This window comes from Glandiceps talaboti, chromosome 8 (genome assembly GCF_964340395.1).
Source record: "Glandiceps talaboti chromosome 8, keGlaTala1.1, whole genome shotgun sequence".
Lineage (NCBI taxonomy): Eukaryota > Metazoa > Hemichordata > Enteropneusta > Spengelidae > Glandiceps > Glandiceps talaboti.
In genome coordinates, this window is record NC_135556.1 from 15161349 (window position 1) to 15170467 (window position 9119).

The window sequence follows — 9119 nt, forward strand, 5'->3', positions numbered from 1 at the left end:
TTGTGACTATCGTCCCTTAGCTTTCTAAGGCGCACGAAGTGCGCCCCGAGCTAGCAGCGAAGCCGCGAAAAGTGATCAGGAGTCCCTCACAAATGGAGTCCCTTGGTGCGCCTTACAAAGCTAGGGACGATAGTCACTCGAGTCTGGAATGTGCTCTAGAACATTACTCTCTGCAGTTCTTTCTTTAAATTTCTTTGAAATTCATTGTTTGGTCAGTGTACATAACTATCCATATTTTGCACTCTGTCAATCATTTTACCGGACGCACCCGATTAATATTATGCACGCTAGAGGTCAAAATAACAAGAGAGATATGCATTTTTCTCAGCCAATCCTTTATTACTCAATTGTTTTTAATACATTATACTTTAGTAAACATATCTTCTGAAGGATCATATAAATCGAATAGGAATCACTTCTTATAATCTACAGAGAGAGAGAGAGAGAGAGAGAGAGAGAGAGAGAGAGAGAGAGAGAGAGAGAGAGAGAGAGAGAGAGAGAGAGAGACAGACAGACAGAGAGAGAGAGAATAAACAGAAAAGAAGAGAAGAGAAACAGAAAGAGGGCTTAATCATGAGATACATTTAAATCTTTAATATTAATCTAAAACTCATTCGGTTCTTAAATTTGCTTTAGTCATTGACATAAATGCTTGTTTATTTAGTAGAGAAAAATCAAGTCAAGGACGTCAACAAATGACGGTGTACAAATCCAAGACAAATTCACCGATCGAACAGAAGTGAAAGACAGAGAGCTCATGATTAGAATAGTTTTCTTGTACATCACTGTCATGTAGCTATTGTCGTTATAACCGTGGGTGTACTGTGAACTTCTGTAATATTATTGGGGGAGGGAGAAATGCTTACCTTGCTGTATTAATGAATTAATCACAATACAAGAGAAGATTTGGAGAGCCAACACCAGGATTGCTAACAACTCCACTGGTACCGTCATTTAGGATTCTGTTTCTACAGCTAGAGTTGCTGGAACATTGTCCGGCACCAAGATGCACAGCGGCAATACCTAGGTGAACAAAGTGATTTCCTTTAGGTTTCAGACAGCAATTGAAAAATGTATAAATGCCAAGCCCATGAGACGTTTCATGCTCTATAATATCACATTTTCAGTTTGCCTTCCCCTGTACTTGATAAATTGTACAATACAAGAATATAGCAATATCGCCAAAACAATGGTGGATATTGTATATAATTGTTCGTAGCATCTTCACCACAAGATAATGATAATTGATAATGATGCGAGATACCAACTTTTCTGAGCTATCCTAGACTCTCCCACCTACCCTCGGGAGCATCGCTATTAACTGTTTTGTATGTACCAGTCTGGTGCTATCCATGCATCTTTTCAATGTGATTTAGGTGAAACGTTACTCACCACTCACGTGGGGACAGGCCATAGAAGTACCACTGATGGTGTTGTAGCAACTGTTGCATGTATGCCATGAGCTTCTTACGCTAGAACCTGGAGCAAAGATATCGACACAATTTCCATAGTTGGAGAAGGATGATCTTGCATCGGTGCTGGTTGTAGAACCGACAGTTAAAGCCTGTATGTAGGAGAACACACAAGTCATTTACACAGTAGCAATTGCATTTGAGATTATATAGTTCAACGATGAAATACATGTTAAATGTTATGTATGGTAACTGTTGAATGAAACATGCCATTGGTGCACTATGTCCGTATGTCTATGTCTATGTCTATGTATGTATGTATGTATGTATGTATGTATGTATGTATGTATGTATGTATGTATGTATGCATGTAGGCATGCATGCATGCATGATTGTATGTATGTATGTATGTATGTATGTATGTATGTATGTATGTATGTATGTATGTATGTATGTATGCATGTATGCATGTATGTATGCAAGAATATAAAAACAAGCACTAACATTAGAATGTCTAGCGGGAGAGACATTGCAGGCATTTTGATTTTCGTTGCCAGCAGCAACAGAAACAGTGTATCCGGCATTGACAACTCTGGTAACAGCATCGTCGAGGGCTGAGTTAGCACCACCACCCAGGGACATGGATACAACACTTCTGCTTGCAGTGGCACCATTAGCAACAATGTCGTCAAGACCTTCATTACAGGGAATACAATGAGATATTGAATTTGAGTTTTATGGAACATAAGGTTGTGTCATTACAGATTGATGCAAATTAAAATAGCCCGTGTAAGTATATCCAAAAAGGAATTTAGTCTGTTGAAACTTTATACCGCTAAAAAATGTGGTACAAATGATGACAAACAACTTGTTACAATGTCAATCATTTTTAGCGATTGTATAATTGTTGCTAATAATATAGGTGTAACTTAATGTGTGGATATGCCGTAATAATGCCGTACATCAGAAATGGTCACCAATTCCTAAAGGATCACAGAATTAATACAATAAGTAAGTTTAGGTTTAGGCTTTTACACATCGTATGCTCTTTCAAGTGTTTGAATGAGAATATGCATTTATTTTCCCCCTTATTTGTATTTCTATCATGCAAGGTAATTCGTACACCTTTAACACAGCACGCCATGAGGAAAAACAGAGGGGAATTTCGTTGTTGTGTTGCCGTTGTACGTGAACACAAACCATATTTCATCGTAAATATTAAGCTAAGGTTTTCAAGCATGCAACTGTCCAGTTTAGACAGGGTATGCAATAATTGAAGTGTGATTTAATACTCCGAATATCTGAATTGTAAAATATAACATGATATACGTACCGGAAATAATATTAGCATTTGTACCAGAGCCTACACAGTTCAAAACTCTTACACTGTACAAGCTGGAAGATACGGAAGTGCCGACAGATGAACCAGAGGTAGTACCTCCGCAATGAGTACCGTGACCATACAATCCTCACCCTGTGGATAACAATAACACAATTTCCGTTTTAAGTGTCCTAAAGATAAACATGCCTCAGCTTCATTATTTGACTTCAACATCTGTAAAAACAGCGATGGTTTCACTTTTTCTTTGTTGCGGACTGTATTGGGTGCGTGTTTTCAATACTTTTAGCACCCAAAGGTCAGAGTTACAAATAAAAATTTAATACTTTAACATTGTGATATTTACCGTAGTATAAACTTTAAACAATTTCCAACACAAACAGTTTTAGAAAGCTGTGTCTAAAAGCTTTCGTCCTTTCACTAAGGACTAACATTGTCATATCATATATATCTATGTTAACCATCGAACTTGTGAGTTATGCGCACATCTGTTTCGTTAGAAAATGTATTCCGTATGAAACTGAATAAGAAACTTACCTCGTTTGATGGTTGGTAGTCATGGAAATAACTGGCTCTGCTCCCATATTCGTTATGGGAGTGACGAAGACCGGTATCAACGATGTATACATGAGATCCTGATCCACTTCCTGTTTTGAGAAGAAACAAAACATAAGCTTATTTGAAAAAAAGAAGAAACATAACGGTGTGAGGAAATGCATTCTAAAGTATACATTGTTTACTTCAAGAATGTAGACATAGCTCATATCATCATCGAAATATTATGATAAATAATATAGCATTAAATTATAAAAACTTACCATATACGTTATATATGCCATCGAGGGGCAGATGTCTTTGATCGGTACGGTCCATACCCCATTCAACATCGATGGACAAAAACATATCTTCCTCAACGTATTCAACACCGGGGAGGAACATAAGCTACAGAATGAGAAAAATTATCATTTTAACAGAATTATCTTTACGGCCCGGATGTGGATTTTATAGACCGGGGTTGTACGACGGAAGGGCTCCGACACCATAAGCCGTAAGGGACCGGTCAGTTTCTCCAGCTTGGGGGGGGGGGGGCGGTGGATTCTTAAATCGGGCTGACAAAAAGTCACTGACCCCCCTATCTGTAAAACCCAAAACAGGCTGACCCCCCCTATCACTTAAATCTAAAACATGATGACCCCCCCCCCCCCCATATATGATATTCGCATGAGTGACAGGTATGTTTTGATCGTGACTCAGTGTGTACTGCTTGACTGTCTTGCATCTACTTTATAAGATCCCGGGTTAGTACTATCATAATTATAATTATTGACTACACAGGGTAAATATATTTGAAAAGGAGTTTAATAGCATCTTGACAGTGAAAGGTAGGGGGAAAGCTTGAGAAGGGAATATGTACAGCTGTCATGGGGGGTCCTAGGGGGTCTCCCCCTAGAAGCCCAAGAGGTTTTTAACTCTGAAAAAGTCAATTTTGAGACTATTCAGACATTTTTAGAAAATCATTTCCAAGCTTTACAAGACAGCACCAACATGTAAAAAGCAACTACATAAGGTTGAAATATTTTTGAAATATAGTTTGATAGGATCTTGATAGTAAGAGGTAGGGGGGAAATCTTGAGACTGGGATGTGTACACCTCATGGGGGGGGTCCTAGGGGGTCTCCCCCTAGAAGCCCTGGAGGTTTTTTCCCTGAAAAGTCAATTTTGAGACTATTCAGACCCTTTCAGACAATAATTTCCAAGCCTTACAAGACAACACCAACATGTAAAAAACAACTACATAGGGTTAAAATACTTTTGAAATATACTTTGATAGCATCTTGACAGTAAGAGGGGAAGAGCTTGAGACTGGCATATGTCCACCTCATGCGGGGGGTCTGAGGGGGTCTCCCTCTAGAAGCCCTGAAGGATTTTTACTCTTATAGCCAATATTTACGCTATTTAGACCCTTCAAGCAATAACTTAATCCATGCTTTACAAGACAGCAAGTATCAGAAACTATTCTTTATAACTTACACTAAAGGTTGAAATATGTTCTTAAAAAGTTAAATGACATCATTATATACATGTAGTAAAGGTCAGCACATCTAATGGTAGTATCATTGGTAGGGGAGATTTGGAGTTTAAGGCAATTTTAGACTATCTTGGCAAACATTTCACATCTTGAAAAGACAATATCATCTCAAATTAGAATAGGGTGAAAGTATTTAAGAAAAGTTTAATACCATTATGACAGTAAAAAGGTTGTTGGTGCATGAGTGACCTCTGGGGGTGAGGAAGTCCTTGGGATTTTCCCCCTGGGAAATATGGAGTTTTTTGCTTGAGATACTAAGGCAATGTTTAGGTTATTCATAACCTTTGAGGTAATATTTCCAAGCTTCGAAAAGCTAACCTATATGTATAGTTATGTTTGAACTAATAAGTAATATTAAAGAATTCATGTAAGAAACAGGGACAAGAACAAATATTTACATGTACCACATTTCAGACAAGGCTATATGCCATTGTAGAAAGGATTTTTTTCTTCCATCACAATTTAAAACACAGTGACCCCCCTATCCACAATTTTGAAAACAGCATGACCCCCCCTACTGCCAATTTCAAAAACAGGGTGACCCCCCTACCAATCCACCGGCCCCCCTAGGCTGGAGAAACTGACCGGTCCCTAAGCTTACTAGCGAGGTTCGCAAAATTCAAATCCGGGTACGTCTTAAAGGGTTTTGTTGTTGTTGTTGTTGTTGTTGTTGTTGTTGTTGTTTCTGTTGTTGTTGTTGTTGTTGTTGTTGTTGTTGTTGGGGGTTTTCTTATATATATATGTACAGGCACAAAAACATAATTTGAATCACGTTTCACATAAATCGGCATTGACATATTATTTTACTTGCAAAAAACGTAAAATAGTGAAGAAATTAAGAAAGTCAAATCACTGAGAGAACGGATATCGGTAATGTTAGCACACTACTTTCCATATTTGGGCAAAGTGTGGTGGGGCGTGATACGGAAATTTATTGTCCGGGTAAGTTGCCCGTGCTCTCGACTGAATTGCATTGGAAGCGATACTGGGTAGGTGATGCCGCTGGCGCGAACACTATGCACCGTCAGTCATAATAAACAACCATAAAACCACTAAATAGATTAAGATATTTTCGGTGACAAGAAAAAACACGTTTCAGCTGCTTTAGAGCAATAAAATGGTTTGTGTTCAATTGTTAATAATCTCAAATCCAAAACGTTTAGGCAAACACTTCGGCGTAATTACAGAACGATCTGGATTTCCAAGAGCACGATGCAATGTATAGATAGAATATTTCATATTATCATATTTGGATTAACGATAGCATTGATAATCGAATTGGTAATCGATACTTAAAAGTACGTGTAGTAAGCCTTATAAACAAATTAAAGAACCGTTGACTCATTCACTCCTAAAATGAACTACCGCTAATAAAGTACAGAACGAGGTCGGAACCTATATATATCCTTGCCTTAAGAAGGCTTGCTATTAATTATTTAACGACCCTACGGTTTTTCAAAATTTGTACAGGTCTAATCAAAGACTTGAGAAATCAAAATATGACAAAACAAATTTTGGGTCCCCGCACTAATTTTGAACATAACGCCCTCTACTGACAGTAGTTTTAAAATGAGTTTGTGTATGATTTTAAATAGAAAAAACAAACATACTATTTCAGCACATAATATATTGAATCATGTATTAATATATTAAACTGTGATAATTTTTGTTTGGAAATAAACGAAAGCAAGATATTTTGTCGACAGTTGATGAAAAATAGTAGATCCATGAATGTTGGTAAACTTATCGACCTAAGCAACTTTACATTTTTTGTGAACATTTTCTTCAAATTATATTCATTCGAAATTTGAAATAAAAAATTCGGGTTTCCATGTAAGTATTTTTGCTAATGCTGTCGAAGCTTGATTCTGACTACTGCAAAACCAAGATATCTGTGAACAGGAGTGGTTGCTATGGAAACGAATCTATTTCGAGTCAAACATTCTTTTATGGATTGTACGTTAAATTGTAGATGATGACATTTTTATTACATGAGAATTAGAAAGGTTACATCAAATTTTAGCTATTAGATTAAAAAGATGGTCGGAGAAGAAAGCTTCCGCCTCACTAAAACCTCAACCCACTGCATAAATAATGGTCTGAGTTAAACCATCACATTTTGGCTGCCAACATTTCTTGTTTACATTTTATTCTATGATGATCGGGTGTTGTTTTAAAAGTTACCTGGGAAATCTGTCTCAGCTCAATCCGTTTTTAATCCGTTGCGACAAACGTACCAACCGTCAGATGTACAATAACTTTTTTTAGCCCATGACATTTATTCTTTTCATTCTATGATGATTGGTACTTTTTTAAAGATAGTCGGAATTCTGTCGAAACTAAACCAACTTTATTGCCATTGCAACATGGTTTCCCAACGAGCATCAGTTGTTCTTCAAAATTTGACCCAGACATTCATTATCTTGATGATCAGTACTTTTTTTAGTTGTCAAGAAAATGTTGTCCAGAAGTTGTCTTCTGCCTGGTACTTTCATGTTTACACACAGCTATTGCATCGGACATCCTCGTTTCTAATGAACGGGATCTTCGTTTTCCTAGGTCAGAATAATTACGATTGGCTCAAACTTTTCGCAGCTTTGTACGCAATTTTTATGCTCTTCACTGCAATAACTGGCGTGAGAACACACTTTATCAAAAGCCCGCGCTGATCTTCGGAACATTCGAACCAGAAGTGTGACGATAACAGAAAAGTACGCACAGCGAGTATTAGCCGTGACCCACCCCAAGGTTTGATTCCGGGGTTTGACTCAACAGATATAAGTTTACTGTAATGACTGACTTACCTTCTGAACATTCATTGTCTCAACAGCCAAACCGTTCAAGGCATTGTTGTATACTTTAGTGACAGAAGCACCGAGGGCTGGCAGTTGTTTGGCGAATTGCAGTGGGACAATACTATCCTGGAAATGAAAAAAAAGAAGACTTTCAATCCTTGTTTGCGGTTCAATATATACTTCTAAGAAATCATCAAATTCAAACGACAACAAAAACAACAATTCTTGGAACACTCAAGAGCTTCATTGTGGATTGTTCCAACTTATGACGAAAAAAAACATATGTCAAGAAGAGGGATACGTAATGCTAATGGTTTTTACAACGATGCTAAGCAACCACTCTAAAATAAAATATTTCAGGTTGCCATTCGATCATTTATCAGGCTTACATACGTACATACATACATACATACATACATACATACATACATACATAGACACATACATACATACATACATACACACGTATACATACATACATACATACATACACACACACATACATACATACATACATACATACATACATACACACACACATACATACTTACATACATACATACATACATACATACATACATGTACATACATACACACATACATACATACACACATACATACATACAAAAATACATACACACACAAACAAACACATACACATACACACACACATACATACATACATACATACATACATACATACATACATACATACATACATACTCCTAAAACAATGTTTTTCTTCAATTTCATTTATTTGATACGCTGCACATACCTTGAGTTTAACGATGTAACTGTTTGGAACAGGCTTGTTAACTCTGAGGAACGGTGCTGCAGCTGCGACAGCGATCAAAACGGCGAAAACCAAACACCTCATGTTGAAATTTGGAGTCTATTAAGAAAACAAAATGATAAAGCACACTAGATTCGCAAACGTATGCATTTCCCAATGTGCTGGATGTAAACTGGTACAGCCAACAGGCAGATTTGTGGTTTTCATTAATTACATGTTGTTTCAGACCAAAAATGATGTTTTTAATAGAATTGCCCCTCCCCCAAAGGAAGCTTTAGCTGATCTTATGTGGCCTCCCACTAGTGAAGGATATCTACCCTCATTCCATCCCACATCAACTTGCCCACTGCCCACCCAAAATTGAGAATGATTTACCCACTCCCCACCAGGAAAGAACACACCTGCAATGACTCTAAAACATTTACATAAATGTGACATGAGTCAAATTTCAACTTCCCAAAGAAAATGAAGCGTGTTTAGCACTTTTTTAGAACCCGGTAGGTTTTTTGTATTTTTGTATCCTAACTATGTCTAGTTTCGGGTCGAAAGACGTTGCACACAATTGTACATCCACGGAGGAAACTCCTGTAAGTATACATATACAAAAACGTTACAATAAAGTAAGGTTGCCAACTTACCTAAACCTCTGACTTGACAAGTAGAAGATGATTTTGAACGGAGTGTTACTCCTG

At 37.3% G+C, this 9119-nt stretch overlaps 1 pseudogene; it reads right to left on the bottom strand.

Annotated features, from left to right (window-relative positions):
• Nucleotides 1-883: 883 nt before the first annotated feature.
• LOC144439243 (extracellular serine proteinase-like) lies at nt 884-8511 on the bottom strand (annotated as a pseudogene).
• Nucleotides 8512-9119: the final 608 nt, after the last annotated feature.